General features: G+C 50.9%; 13 non-coding genes and 3 pseudogenes across 13 annotated transcripts; all 16 read left to right on the plus strand.

Annotated features, from left to right (window-relative positions):
* Nucleotides 1-19: 19 nt before the first annotated feature.
* LOC148187805 (U2 spliceosomal RNA) lies at nucleotides 20-193 on the plus strand (annotated as a pseudogene).
* An 830-nt stretch (nucleotides 194-1,023) lies between these two features.
* On the plus strand, nucleotides 1,024-1,136 carry LOC121939125 (U5 spliceosomal RNA). Its single transcript, XR_006105410.2, has one exon. It is a non-coding gene; the product is annotated as a U5 spliceosomal RNA (small nuclear RNA).
* Nucleotides 1,137-1,316: 180 nt separating this feature from the next.
* Nucleotides 1,317-1,422, plus strand: LOC121939153 (U2 spliceosomal RNA; annotated as a pseudogene).
* A 3,560-nt stretch (nucleotides 1,423-4,982) lies between these two features.
* On the plus strand, nucleotides 4,983-5,162 carry LOC121938626 (U2 spliceosomal RNA; annotated as a pseudogene).
* An 832-nt stretch (nucleotides 5,163-5,994) lies between these two features.
* On the plus strand, nucleotides 5,995-6,112 carry LOC121938633 (U5 spliceosomal RNA). Its single transcript, XR_006105328.2, has one exon. It is a non-coding gene; the product is annotated as a U5 spliceosomal RNA (small nuclear RNA).
* Nucleotides 6,113-6,282: 170 nt separating this feature from the next.
* LOC148187806 (U2 spliceosomal RNA) lies at nucleotides 6,283-6,468 on the plus strand. The gene has a single exon (XR_015778276.1). It is a non-coding gene; the product is annotated as a U2 spliceosomal RNA (small nuclear RNA).
* An 825-nt stretch (nucleotides 6,469-7,293) lies between these two features.
* LOC148187807 (U5 spliceosomal RNA) lies at nucleotides 7,294-7,411 on the plus strand. The gene has a single exon (XR_015778346.1). It is a non-coding gene; the product is annotated as a U5 spliceosomal RNA (small nuclear RNA).
* A 173-nt stretch (nucleotides 7,412-7,584) lies between these two features.
* On the plus strand, nucleotides 7,585-7,775 carry LOC121939175 (U2 spliceosomal RNA). The gene has a single exon (XR_015778265.1). It is a non-coding gene; the product is annotated as a U2 spliceosomal RNA (small nuclear RNA).
* Nucleotides 7,776-8,598: 823 nt separating this feature from the next.
* On the plus strand, nucleotides 8,599-8,716 carry LOC148187808 (U5 spliceosomal RNA). Its single transcript, XR_015778257.1, has one exon. It is a non-coding gene; the product is annotated as a U5 spliceosomal RNA (small nuclear RNA).
* Nucleotides 8,717-8,889: 173 nt separating this feature from the next.
* Nucleotides 8,890-9,080, plus strand: LOC148187809 (U2 spliceosomal RNA). Its single transcript, XR_015778266.1, has one exon. It is a non-coding gene; the product is annotated as a U2 spliceosomal RNA (small nuclear RNA).
* An 831-nt stretch (nucleotides 9,081-9,911) lies between these two features.
* Nucleotides 9,912-10,029, plus strand: LOC121938627 (U5 spliceosomal RNA). Its single transcript, XR_006105322.1, has one exon. It is a non-coding gene; the product is annotated as a U5 spliceosomal RNA (small nuclear RNA).
* Nucleotides 10,030-10,201: 172 nt separating this feature from the next.
* LOC148187810 (U2 spliceosomal RNA) lies at nucleotides 10,202-10,389 on the plus strand. The gene has a single exon (XR_015778313.1). It is a non-coding gene; the product is annotated as a U2 spliceosomal RNA (small nuclear RNA).
* An 839-nt stretch (nucleotides 10,390-11,228) lies between these two features.
* On the plus strand, nucleotides 11,229-11,346 carry LOC121938628 (U5 spliceosomal RNA). Its single transcript, XR_006105323.1, has one exon. It is a non-coding gene; the product is annotated as a U5 spliceosomal RNA (small nuclear RNA).
* A 175-nt stretch (nucleotides 11,347-11,521) lies between these two features.
* LOC148187811 (U2 spliceosomal RNA) lies at nucleotides 11,522-11,707 on the plus strand. Its single transcript, XR_015778286.1, has one exon. It is a non-coding gene; the product is annotated as a U2 spliceosomal RNA (small nuclear RNA).
* An 839-nt stretch (nucleotides 11,708-12,546) lies between these two features.
* Nucleotides 12,547-12,661, plus strand: LOC148187812 (U5 spliceosomal RNA). Its single transcript, XR_015778259.1, has one exon. It is a non-coding gene; the product is annotated as a U5 spliceosomal RNA (small nuclear RNA).
* A 175-nt stretch (nucleotides 12,662-12,836) lies between these two features.
* Nucleotides 12,837-13,023, plus strand: LOC148187813 (U2 spliceosomal RNA). Its single transcript, XR_015778309.1, has one exon. It is a non-coding gene; the product is annotated as a U2 spliceosomal RNA (small nuclear RNA).
* The last annotated feature ends 330 nt before the right edge of the window (nucleotides 13,024-13,353 follow it).

Below are 13,353 nucleotides of genomic sequence, written 5' to 3' on the forward strand. Positions count from 1 at the left end.
TGTCTCTGATTTTGTTAATAAAACTTTTCGAAAGAAAAAATCTGTTCTTATCAGTTTAATATCTGATACGTCCTCTATACTGGGACAACATATTAAATGGAGTTTTGGCAGCAGGGGCCGAACAAGGGGCTTGCCCCATTCACTCCACGCATCGACCCGGTATTGCAGCGCCGCCGGGAACGGTGCACCCTTCTCAAGCCCTGTGGAAAAAGCAATTTGAACGAAGCCCCGCCCTGCCCCGGGTGCCGTTGCGTCTGGAAACAGATGCGACGCAACGGCCTCCGGTGCCGGAGGCCCGGAGTTGTGGCCAAAAAAATAAACGGAAATAAATCCTGCGGTCACCTCGCCCGTGTCCCTCGTGGCCGCTCGTTTGTCTCCACAGTCTCGAATGGCCGTGGCCGTGGCGGCGGGGAAAGGGGCAGTGCCGATGCAAAGAGAAGTTGCGTGCTCAAAAAGCGCAGGCGAGAGAGAGAGAGAGAGAGAGAGAGAGTGTTCCCTATTGTTTGGAAGCAAGGTACATGGGAGAGAAGGAGTGTTGCACCCTGAGATAACGTGGGCAAGGGAAGGGTAATGGCTGTGACCTGCATTGTGACGTTGCCATTTAACAAGGGATTTGATGTTAGCTTTCGCTCTGCTGTTGTGCTGTTTTGAAAACGCAGAGACCCGGGTTTCCGCTCTTGATGTTGAGAAACTGACTGACAACGTAGAGCAGGGATAGTGACTCTACTTCACAAGGACAAAGACAAGACAGACTCGAAGAACTGGAGACCTATCGCTCTTTTAAACTTGGACTGTAGACTTTTTAGTAAACTTTTAGCATCACGTGAAGGGACAAACGTATCAATGGGGTGGCAGTCCCGGGGAGTGGGGGACTCGTTACCAAATGTATTTCGCATACGGACGACGTAAACATTTTATGCACTATGGCAGTGGGATTTGGAAGGCGGCACAAGCGAGGCTCACCGTGAGCGTAATGACTGGGACCACGAGGGTCTTTGGCCGCTCCGGTGCGGAGGGCTGTACATGCTCTGGTTTCTCTTCATAGCGCACAAGTCTTTCGCCTTTTACTAAAGACTTCCGTGGAGAGGAACACCACTGAGTTGAACCTATTTTTGACAGACTTTGCCATTTGGTTGAGCCTTGTGCATTTGTGAACAGCAAGCCGAGACTGAAGCGATTCACTACAGGCGGGCGTGACGTGCAGGCAGCTGTTCTCATGCGCAAGCAGCCATTCTCGTGCCCAATGGAGACGACGGCACCACGACAAGTGAGACCCGCCCCAGGAGGTTGCACTGGGCAGCAAGCGCTTGGGGGTCATCGCTTCTCGGCCTTTTGGCTAAGATCAAGTGTAATATCTGTTCTTATCAGTGTCGTCTTATCAGTGTCTTATCAGTGTTATCAATGTCGAGAAACTGACCGACAATGCCTCTAAAACGGTAATTGTCAGAATGTTCAATGAGACGGTGAATGCGGAGGACATTTGTTCGTGGTTGGGTAGATACTGCACTGTTAAGGTCAGGCTACCAAGGTGAGAGATGAAGATGGCATTTGGAACTGTGCCTGGAGGGTCCCCATTCAACAATGGCAGGACCCTCAAGGTTTCCAGGGCCTGAAACATCTGCCATCTGTGATAGTTCTGGGTACAAACAGGGGCTACATTCATTACCAGGGCCAGCCCAAGCTCTGCCGCAAGTGTGGTGAGCATGGGCACCTGGCTGAGGCTTGCAAGCAGATTATTTGTGGAAAATGCAGAGAAATTGGTCATACTTTTGAAGAATGCACCAATGGCAGAAAGTGCAATCTCTGTGGGGAGACAAATCACCTTTTCAGAGACTGCCCTAAGTCCTTTGCCAACAAACTGAAAGCGACAAAACAAGCCGGAAATGGACAAAATGACGGACAGCACGAAACGGTTAGGGAGCTACTTGAAGAAGCTGGGCTGGAAAATTCAAATCTCCCGCCAAATCCTGTGATTGGAGAGCAGGGATCAGGTGAGGCGGGAGAAGGGGAGGGACCTGCAGTTGCCCCACCAGAGGAGAGTGATGAGGAGGTTGGGGTAATTCAGGCAGTGGGCGGAGCTAACACAGAAGAAGAAAATGATTTGTCACAAGGTGTAAGTGAGGATGCCACCCTCCCCGATGCCCAGCAGGCCAAGAGGCCTCTATCAGAATTGTCCTCTGACTCTCCAATAGTCTCAGAGAAGAGGGGAAGAGCTGGGTACCCCTCAGACAGTTCATCTGTGGAGGAGCCCAGAGTCTTCCCCTCCGATTCACCCAATGAGGTCTCTTTCTTAACAATAGCTCTGCAATCAACCCCTCGGGACAGGGCACTAAATCAAAGGTTGCGTGAGAGGCCAACCCCCCGAGTCCGAAAGGGGAATGCAGCTCAAACCCGTCACTCTACACCCATAAGAGTGAAGGAAGAGCCTCATTCACATGAATGTGACTGACTGTCTTTCTAAAGACATTTTAATACTGTAACAGCTCTTTGTCTTTTAAAACTTCATACTTTCATACTCATGACTCTCACCTTCTCAACCATCAATGTGAGAAGCGTGAAGTCGAGAGTTAGAGCCCAAACTGTTTTATCCTTTCTCAGTTCCTTTAAGTCAGATGTGTTTTTAATCCAGGAATGCGGCCTACCGTTTTTAAACCACTACAAAGAATGGGAGGAGTTATGGCCAAAGATATCAATATGGAGCGGGTCAAACGCAAACAAAAATGACGGAGTAGCTATTTTAATCAAAAACCCTCTTGTCTCGGTGAAGGGCAGCACAGTGGTGAGAAACGGGCGGGCCCTTTTAGCACATATGACTTTTATGGGAAGGGATTTTAACGTTTTAAATATTTATGGCTTTAATGACAAAAATGACAGGTATGAACTTTTAGAAGACTTGCAGTTCCACATGCTAGGTAGGGCACCATTAGTTGTAGGAGGGGATTTTAATTGCATCCTGAACAGGGAGGATAGGAAAAGAGCAGGGGAAGATTTTAAAATGGATAAAACATCGGTTTTATTACAGGGCATATGCAGGGATTTTAAACTGTTGGACTGTTTTAAAGCCATGCATCCTAGAGAGGAGGGCTTCACCTGGTTCAGTGGTGATGGCACCAGAGCCTCTCGCATAGACTACTTTTTATCTAGGGACTGCCCGCCAACCGATGCTAGATTGACCCCTGTTTTCTTTTCCGATCACGTTATGCTTTCCTGCACCCTCTCACTACCCTCGGGTGTGACATCAGGAAGTGGTCTGTGGAAACTCAACTGCTCCCTTTTAGAAGATAGGGAGTTAGTTAGTCAGTACAGGGAGCAGTACCAAGAGTGGCAGACCCTTCAAGACTTTTACGACACACATGCACATTGGATGTGGGAAATGGTGAAGGGTCGGACCCAGACTTTCTTTAGACAGGCAGGTAAGAAAAAGAAAGATAAGGACAACAGACGCATGTTGGGACTGCAAAAGCGACTCCAGAGATATTTTAAACTGAACCAACAAGGGATGGATTTTAACGCAGAAATACAAGAAATCAAATCGGAAATGTCGGTCTTAGCAGAAATTAAAAGCAAAGGTGTTATTTTAAGGAGTAAGGAAAGAGAGATAGAAGAAGGTGAAAAGTGCACAAGATATTTTTTTAAGAAAATTTTAAACAAAAGGGGAAGCATTTTAAAACTAAGTCAAGAAAATGGGTGCACTGCTGAAACAACAAAGGACATTAAAACAACAATTGAACGCTTTTATGAAGAATTATATCATGAAAAGCCCGTTGATGAAGACACCATAAGCAAAGTTTTAAAATTTATAGAACATACCATAGAGGACAGTGTGCTTTTAACGCAAGATTTTAGTACCCAAGAGTTAAATAAATGTATACAGAGTTTTAAAACAGGGAAGTCCCCAGGAGAAGATGGGCTTCCCTTGGAATTTTATCTAACATTTTGGGACATTTTAGCACCTGACCTGCTCACTGTTTTTACGGATTTTGAACGACTAGATCGGCTTCCCGACAGCTTTAGAGTAGGGATAGTGACTCTAATTCACAAGGACAAAGACAAGACGGACCTGAAGAACTGGAGACCTATCACCCTTTTAAACTTTGACTGCAAGCTTTTTAGTAAACTTTTAGCATCACGTATGACTTTGTTTTTAGAGGACTTGATTCACCCGGATCAAGCCTGTGCCATTCCAGGGAGGAAGATCACTGACAGCCTCGTACTGATCCGAGACACCATCTGTTATGCGAGAGACAGAAATATTCGGCTAGTAGTCCTCAATTTAGATTTTGAAAAGGCTTTCGATCGGGTCTTGCACGAGTATCTCTTCCAGGTACTGCAAAAAATGGGCTTTCCAGAGAGGTTCATAGCCTGGGTGGGATGGACCTCCAGGAACTTGCTGGTAAGCAAGCCCAAGCAGATCCCCCCCGTGGCTGTGCTCCGAATGGCTGCAGCGACGGTCAAAACGGCCGAAGCTGCAGGCGGCAAGCCTAGGACACAGCTGCAAAGAAGAATCGCCTCTGTGCCCATTCGGACGAAGGAGCCGGAGACCCACGGGAAAAGGTCAAAGCAGCGGCGGCCTGATTCTCCGGGTGAGGCAGGCGGGAAGGAGCAACAGGGTGGGGGTCTCCTCTGAGCACCACAACAGGATCGAGAGACCAAACTGTTCTGGGGGAGCGGAGAGAGTTCCTATTTGTAGGGATCCGCCCCGCTCCTGCACAACCATGGACTCAGTGAGAAATATTTTAATGAATGCACTCCCTTTTTTAAAAAAAAAAAAGAAGAAAAAAAAAAGACACTTCTCATTTTAAACAACAGAAATGGCATATACAACTCTAAAATCTTTTATGTAAATTTTAATCAGTGACAAGTGTATCTGTCTTACCTCTGAAGAGGATTGTCTTAAGATTATATTCACTTGTTTTAAAGGAAAACTGTCTTAAAAAAAAAAAAAGGAAAAAGTGTTGTTATGTCTCTGTGATTTTGTTAATAAAACTTTTCGAAAGAAAAAAAAAAAAATCTGTTCTTATCATTTTAATATCTGATACGTCCTCTATACGGGGACAACATATTAAACGGATTTTTGGCAGCAGGGGCCGAACAAGGGCTTGCCCCATTCGCTCCACGCATCGACCAGTATTGCAAGCGCCCGCCGAGGCAGTGCACCCTTCTCAGGCCCTGTGGAAAAAGCAATTTGAGCGAAGCCCGCCCTGCCCAGGTGCCGTTCGTCCGGAAACAGATCTGACATAGCGGCCTCCGGTGCGGAGGCCTGGAGTCGTGGCCAAAAAATAAGCGGAAATAAATCCTGCGGTCACCTCGCCCGTGTCCCTCGTGGCCGCTCGTTTGTCTCCTGATCTCGAATGGCCGTGGCCGTGGCGAGCGGGGGAAAGGGGCAGCGCAAAGAGAAGTTGCGTGCTCAAAAAGCGCAGGCGAGAGACAGAGAGAGAGAGAGAGAGAGAGAGAGAGAGAGAGAGCGTTCCCTATTGTTTGGAAGCAAGGTACATGGGAGAGAAGGAGTGTTGCCCCCTGAGATAACGTGGGCAAGGGAAGGGTAATGGCTGTGACCTGCATTGTGACGTTGCCATTTAACAAGGGATTTGATGTTAGCTTTCGCTCTGCTGTTGTGCTGTTTTGAAAACGCAGAGACCCGGGTTTCCGCTCTTGATGTTGAGAAACTGACTGACAACGCAGAGCAGGGATAGTGACTCTACTTCACAAGGACAAAGACAAGACAGACTCGAAGAACTGGAGACCTATCGCTCTTTTAAACTTGGACTGTAGACTTTTTAGCAAACTTTTAGCATCACGTGAAGGGACAAAGCGTATCAATGGGGTGGCAGTCCCGGGAGTGGGGACTCGTTACCAAATGTATTTACATACGGACGGCGTAAACATTTTATGCACTATGGCAGTGGGATTTGGAAGGCGGCACAAGCGAGGCTCACCGTGGCGTAATGACTGGGACCACGAGGGTCTTTGGCGCTCCGGTGCGGAGGGCTGTACATGCTCTGGTTTCTCTTCATAGCGCACAAGTCTTTCGCCTTTTACTAAAGACTTCCGTGGAGAGGAACACCACTGAGTTGAACCTATTTTTGACAGGCTTTGCCATTTGGTTGAGCCTTGTGCATTTGTGAACAGCAAGCCGAGACGGGCGATTCACTACAGGCGGGCGTGGCGTGCAGGCAGCTGTTCTCATGCGCAAGCAGCCATTCTCGTGCCCAATGGAGCAGCGGCACCACGACAAGTGAGACCCGCCCAGGAGGTTGCACTGGGCAGCAAGCGCTTGGGGTCATCGCTTCTCGGCCTTTTGGCTAAGATCAAGTGTAGTATCTGTTCTTATCAGTTTAATATCTGATACGTCCTCTATCTGAGGACAACATATTAAGCGGATTTTTGGCAGCAGGGGCGAACAAGGGCTTGCCCCATTCGCTCCACGCATCGACCGGTATTGCAGCGCCGCCGAGCGGTGCACCCTTCTCAGGCCCTGTGGAAAAAGCAATTTGAGCGAAGCCCGCCCTGCCCGGGTGCCGTTGCGTCCGGAAACAGATGCGGCCTTAGCGGCCTCCGGTGCGGAGGCCCAGTCGTGGCCAAAAAAATAAACGGAAATAAATCCTGCGGTCACCTCGCCCGTGTCCCTCGTGGCCGCCCGTTTGTCTCACAGTCTCGCATGGCCGTGGCCGTGGCGGCGGGGAAAGGGCAGTGCCGATGCAAAGAGAAGTTGCGTGCTCAAAAAGCGCGCGAGAGGAGAGAGAGAGAGAGAGAGAGAGAGAGAGTGTTCCCTATTGTTTGGAAGCAAGGTACATGGGAGAGAAGGAGTGGTGCCCCTGAGATAACGTGGGCAAGGGAAGGGTAATGGCTGTGACCTGCATTGTGGCGTTGCCATTTAACAAGGGATTTGATGTTAGCTTTCGCTCTGCTGTTGTGCTGTTTTGAAAGCGCAGAGACCTGGTTTCCGCTCTTGATGTTGAGAAACTGACTGACAACGTAGAGCAGGGATAGTGACTCTACTTCACAAGGACAAAGACAAGACAGACTCGAAGAACTGGAGACCTATCGCTCTTTTAAACTTGGACTGTAGACTTTTTAGTAAACTTTTAGCATCACGTGAAGGGACAAACGTATCAATGGGGTGGCAGTCCGGGGAGTGGGGGACTCGTTACCAAATGTATTTACATCTGAGACGGCGTAAACATTTTATGCACTATGGCAGTGGGATTTGGAAGGCGGCACAAGCGAGGCTCACCGTGGCGTAATGACTGGGACCACGAGGGTCTTTGGCCGCTCCGGTGCGGAGGGCTGTACATGCTCTGGTTTCTCTTCATAGCGCACAAGTCTTTCGCCTTTTACTAAAGACTTCCGTGGAGAGGAACACCACTGAGTTGAACCTATTTTTGACAGGCTTTGCCATTTGGTTGAGCCTTGTGCATTTGTGAACAGCAAGCCGAGACCGGAGCGATTCACTACGGGCGGGCGTGACGTGCAGGCAGCTGTTCTCATGCGCAAGCAGCCATTCTCGTGCCCAATGGAGGCAGCGGCACCACGACAAGTGAGACCCGCCCAGGAGGTTGCACTGGGCAGCAAGCGCTTGGGGTCATCGCTTCTCGGCCTTTTGGCTAAGATCAAGTGTAGTATCTGTTCTTATCAGTTTAATATCTGATACGTCCTCTATACGGGGACAACATATTAAACGGATTTTTGGCAGCAGGGGCCGAACAAGGGGCTTGCCCCATTCGCTCCACGCATCGACCCGGTATTGCAGCGCCGCCGGGAACGGTGCACCCTTCTCAGGCCCTGTGGAAAAAGCAATTTGAACGAAGCCCCGCCCTGCCCCGGGTGCCGTTGCGTCCGGAAACAGGGCCTGGAGTCGTGGCCAAAAAAATAAACGGAAATAAATCCTGCGGTCACCTCGCCCGTGTCCCTCGTGGCCGCTCGTTTGTCTCACAGTCTCGAATGGCCGTGGCCGTGGCCGTGGCGAGCGGGGGAAAGGGGCAGTGCCGATGCAAAGAGAAGTTGCGTGCTCAAAAAGCGCAGGCGAGAGACAGAGAGAGAGAGAGAGAGAGAGAGAGAGAGAGAGTGTTCCCTATTGTTTGGAAGCAAGGTACATGGGAGAGAAGGAGTGTTGCCCCCTGAGATAACGTGGGCAAGGGAAGGGTAATGGCTGTGACCTGCATTGTGACGTTGCCATTTAACAAGGGATTTGATGTTAGCTTTCGCTCTGCTGTTGTGCTGTTTTGAAAGCGCAGAGACCCGGGTTTCCGCTCTTGATGTTGAGAAACTGACTGACAACGTAGAGCAGGGATAGTGACTCTACTTCACAAGGACAAAGACAAGACAGACTCGAAGAACTGGAGACCTATCGCTCTTTTAAACTTGGACTGTAGACTTTTTAGTAAACTTTTAGCATCACGTGAAGGGACAAACGTATCAATGGGGTGGCAGTCCCGGGGAGTGGGGGACTCGTTACCAAATGTATTTCGCATACGGACGACGTAAACATTTTATGCACTATGGCAGTGGGATTTGGAAGGCGGCACAAGCGAGGCTCACCGTGAGCGTAATGACTGGGACCACGAGGGTCTTTGGCCGCTCCGGTGCGGAGGGCTGTACATGCTCTGGTTTCTCTTCATAGCGCACAAGTCTTTCGCCTTTTACTAAAGACTTCCGTGGAGAGGAACACCACTGAGTTGAACCTATTTTTGACAGGCTTTGCCATTTGGTTGAGCCTTGTGCATTTGTGAACAGCAAGCCGAGACCGGAGCGATTCACTACGGGCGGGCGTGACGTGCAGGCAGCTGTTGTCATGCGCAAGCAGCCATTCTCGTGCCCAATGGAGCAGCGGCACCACGACAAGTGAGACCCGCCCAGGAGGTTGCACTGGGCAGCAAGCGCTTGGGGATCATCGCTTCTCGGCCTTTTGGCTAAGATCAAGTGTAGTATCTGTTCTTATCAGTTTAATATCTGATACGTCCTCTATACGGGGACAACATATTAAACGGATTTTTGGCAGCAGGGGCCGAACAAGGGGCTTGCCCCATTCGCTCCACGCATCGACCCGGTATTGCAGCGCCGCCGGGAACGGTGCACCCTTCTCAGGCCCTGTGGAAAAAGCAATTTGAGCGAAGCCCGCCCTGCCCGGGTGCCGTTGCGTCCGGAAACAGATCTTGACATAGCGGCCTCCGGTGCCAGAGGCCCGGAGTCGTGGCCAAAAAAATAAACGGAAATAAATCCTGCGGTCACCTCGCCCGTGTCCCTCGTGGCCGCTCGTTTGTCTCACAGTCTCGAATGGCCGTGGCCGTGGCGAGCGGGGGAAAGGGGCAGTGCCGATGCAAAGAGAAGTTGCGTGCTCAAAAAGCGCAGGCGAGAGACAGAGAGAGAGAGAGAGAGAGAGTGTTCCCTATTGTTTGGAAGCAAGGTACATGGGAGAGAAGGAGTGTTGCCCCCTGAGATAACGTGGGCAAGGGAAGGGTAATGGCTGTGACCTGCATTGTGGCGTTGCCATTTAACAAAGGGATTTGATGTTAGCTTTCGCTCTGCTGTTGTGCTGTTTTGAAAGCGCAGAGACCGGGTTTCCGCTCTTGATGTTGAGAAACTGACTGACAACGTAGAGCAGGGATAGTGACTCTACTTCACAAGGACAAAGACAAGACAGACTCGAAGAACTGGAGACCTATCGCTCTTTTAAACTTGGACTGTAGACTTTTTAGTAAACTTTTAGCATCACGTGAAGGGACAAAGCGTATCAATGGGGTGGCAGTCCGGGGAGTGGGGACTTGTTACCAAATGTATTTCGCATACGGACGACGTAAACATTTTATGCACTATGGCAGTGGGATTTGGAAGGCGGCACAAGCGAGGCTCACCGTGAGCGTAATGACTGGGACCACGAGGGTCTTTGGCCGCTCCGGTGCGGAGGGCTGTACATGCTCTGGTTTCTCTTCATAGCGCACAAGTCTTTCGCCTTTTACTAAAGACTTCCGTGGAGAGGAACACCACTGAGTTGAACCTATTTTTGACAGGCTTTGCCATTTGGTTGAGCCTTGTGCATTTGTGAACAGCAAGCCGAGACCGGAGCGATTCACTACGGGCGGGCGTGACGTGCAGGCAGCTGTTCTCATGCGCAAGCAGCCATTCTCGTGCCCAATGGAGCAGCGGCACCACGACAAGTGAGACCCGCCCAGGAGGTTGCACTGGGCAGCAAGCGCTTGGGGTCATCGCTTCTCGGCCTTTTGGCTAAGATCAAGTATAGTATCTGTTCTTATCAGTTTAATATCTCATACGTCCTCTATACAAGGACAACATATTAAGCGGATTTTTGGCAGCAGGGGCGAACAAGGGCTTGTGCCATTGGCTCCAAGCATCGACACGGTATTGCAGCGCCGCCGGAGCGGTGCACCCTTCTCAGGCCCTGTGGAAAAAGCAATTTGAACGAAGCCCCGCCCTGCCCCGGGTGCCGTTGCGTCCGGAAACAGATGCGACGCAACGGCCTCCGGCGCCGGAGGCCCGGAGTCGTGGCCAAAAAAATAAACGGAAATAAATCCTGCGGTCACCTCGCCCGTGTCCCTCGTGGCCGCTCGTTTGTCTCACAGTCTCGAATGGCCGTGGCCGTGGCGAGCGGGGGAAAGGGGCAGTGCCGATGCAAAGAGAAGTTGCGTGCTCAAAAAGCGCAGGCGAGAGACAGAGAGAGAGAGAGAGAGAGAGAGAGAGTGTTCCCTATTGTTTGGAAGCAAGGTACATGGGAGAGAAGGAGTGTTGCCCCCTGAGATAACGTGGGCAAGGGAAGGGTAATGGCTGTGACCTGCATTGTGGCGTTGCCATTTAACAAGGGATTTGATGTTAGCTTTCGCTCTGCTGTTGTGCTGTTTTGAAACCGCAGAGACCCGGGTTTCCGCTCTTGATGTTGAGAAACTGACTGACAACGTAGAGCAGGGATAGTGACTCTACTTCACAAGGACAAAGACAAGACAGACTCGAAGAACTGGAGACCTATCGCTCTTTTAAACTTGGACTGTAGACTTTTTAGTAAACTTTTAGCATCACGTGAAGGGACAAACGTATCAATGGGGTGGCAGTCCCGGGGAGTGGGGGACTTGTTACCAAATGTATTTTACATACAGACGACGTAAACATTTTATGCACTATGGCAGTGGGATTTGGAAGGCGGCACAAGCGAGGCTCACCGTGAGCGTAATGACTGGGACCACGAGGGTCTTTGGCCGCTCCGGTGCGGAGGGCTGTACATGCTCTGGTTTCTCTTCATAGCGCACAAGTCTTTCGCCTTTTACTAAAGACTTCCGTGGAGAGGAACACCACTGAGTTGAACCTATTTTTGACAGGCTTTGCCATTTGGTTGAGCCTTGTGCATTTGTGAACAGCAAGCCGAGACTGGAGGCGATTCACTACAGGCGGGCGTGGCGTGCAGGCAGCTGTTCTCATGCGCAAGCAACCATTCTCGTGCCCAATGGAGCAGCGGCACCACGACAAGTGAGACCCGCCCCAGGAGGTTGCACTGGGCAGCAAGCGCTTGGGGGTCATCGCTTCTCGGCCTTTTGGCTAAGATCAAGTGTAGTATCTGTTCTTATCAGTTTAATATCTGATACGTCCTCTATATGGGGACAACATATTAAGCGGATTTTTGGCAGCAGGGGCGAACAAGGGGCTTGCCCCATTCGCTCCGCATCGACCGGTATTGCAGCGCCGCCGGAGCAGTGCACCCTTCTCAGGCCCTGTGGAAAAAGCAATTTGAGCGAAGCCCGCCCTGCCCAGGTGCCGTTGCGTCCGGAAACAGATGCGGCCTTAGCGGCCTCCGGTGCCGGAGGCCCGGAGTCGTGGCCAAAAAAATAAACGGAAATAAATCCTGCGGTCACCTCGCCCGTGTCCCTCGTGGCCGCTCGTTTGTCTCACAGTCTCGAATGGCCGTGGCCGTGGCCGTGGCGAGCGGGGGAAAGGGGCAGTGCCGATGCAAAGAGAAGTTGCGTGCTCAAAAAGCGCGCGAGAGACAGAGAGAGAGAGAGAGAGAGAGAGAGAGAGTGTTCCCTATTGTTTGGAAGCAAGGTACATGGGAGAAGGAATGTTGCCCCCTGAGATAACGTGGGCAAGGGAAGGGTAATGGCTGTGACCTGCATTGTGGCGTTGCCATTTAACAAAGGGATTTGATGTTAGCTTTCGCTCTGCTGTTGTGCTGTTTTGAAAGCGCAGAGACCGGGTTTCCGCTCTTGATGTTGAGAAACTGACTGACAACGTGAAGCAGGGATAGTGACTCTACTTCACAAGGACAAAGACAAGACAGACTCGAAGAACTGGAGACCTATCGCTCTTTTAAACTTGGACTGTAGACTTTTTAGTAAACTTTTAGCATCACGTGAAGGGACAAAGCGTATCAATGGGGTGGCAGTCCCGGGAGTGGGGACTTGTTACCAAATGTATTTTACATACGGACGGCGTAAACATTTTATGCACTATGGCAGTGGGATTTGGAAGGCGGCACAAGCGAGGCTCACCGTGGCGTAATGACTGGGACCACGAGGGTCTTTGGCGCTCCGGAGCGGAGGGCTGTCCATGCACTGGTTTCTCTTCATAGCGCACAAGTCTTTCGCCTTTTACTAAAGACTTCCGTGGAGAGGAACACCACTGAGTTGAACCTATTTTGACAGGCTTTGCCATTTGGTTGAGCCTTGTGCATTTGTGAACAACAAGCCGAGACTGGGCGATTCACCACAGGCGGGCGTGGCGTGCAGGCAGCTGTTCTCATGCGCAAGCAGCCATTCTCGTGCCCAATGGAGCAGCGGCACCACGACAAGTGAGACCCGCCCCAGGAGGTTGCACTGGGCAGCAAGCGCTTAGGGGTCATCGCTTCTCGGCCTTTTGGCTAAGATCAAGTGTAGTATCTGTTCTTATCATTTTAATATCTGATACGTCCTCTATCCGGGGACAACATATTAAACGGATTTTTGGCAGCAGGGGCGAACAAGGGCTTGCCCCATTAAGCTCCACGCATCGACCGGTATTGCAGCGCCGCCGAGCAGTGCACCCTTCTCAGGCCCTGTGGAAAAAGCAATTTGAGCGAAGCCCGCCCTGCCCGGGTGCCGTTCGTCCGGAAACAGATCTTGACATAGCGGCCTCCGGTGCCAGAGGCCCGGAGTCGTGGCCAAAAAATAAGCGGAAATAAATCCTGCGGTCACCTCGCCCGTGTCCCTCGTGGCGCTCGTTTGTCTCACAGTCTCGAATGGCCGTGGCCGTGGCGAGCGGGGGAAAAGGGGCAGTGCCGATGCAAAGAGAAGTTGCGTGCTCAAAAAGCGCAGGCGAGAGAGAGAGAGAGAGAGAGAGAGAGTGTTCCCTATTGTTTGGAAGCAAGGTACATGGGAG

This window comes from Plectropomus leopardus, chromosome 12 (genome assembly GCF_026936395.1).
Source record: "Plectropomus leopardus strain MGB_pleo_1.0 chromosome 12, ASM2693639v1, whole genome shotgun sequence".
Classification (NCBI taxonomy): Eukaryota; Metazoa; Chordata; class Actinopteri; order Perciformes; family Serranidae; genus Plectropomus; species Plectropomus leopardus.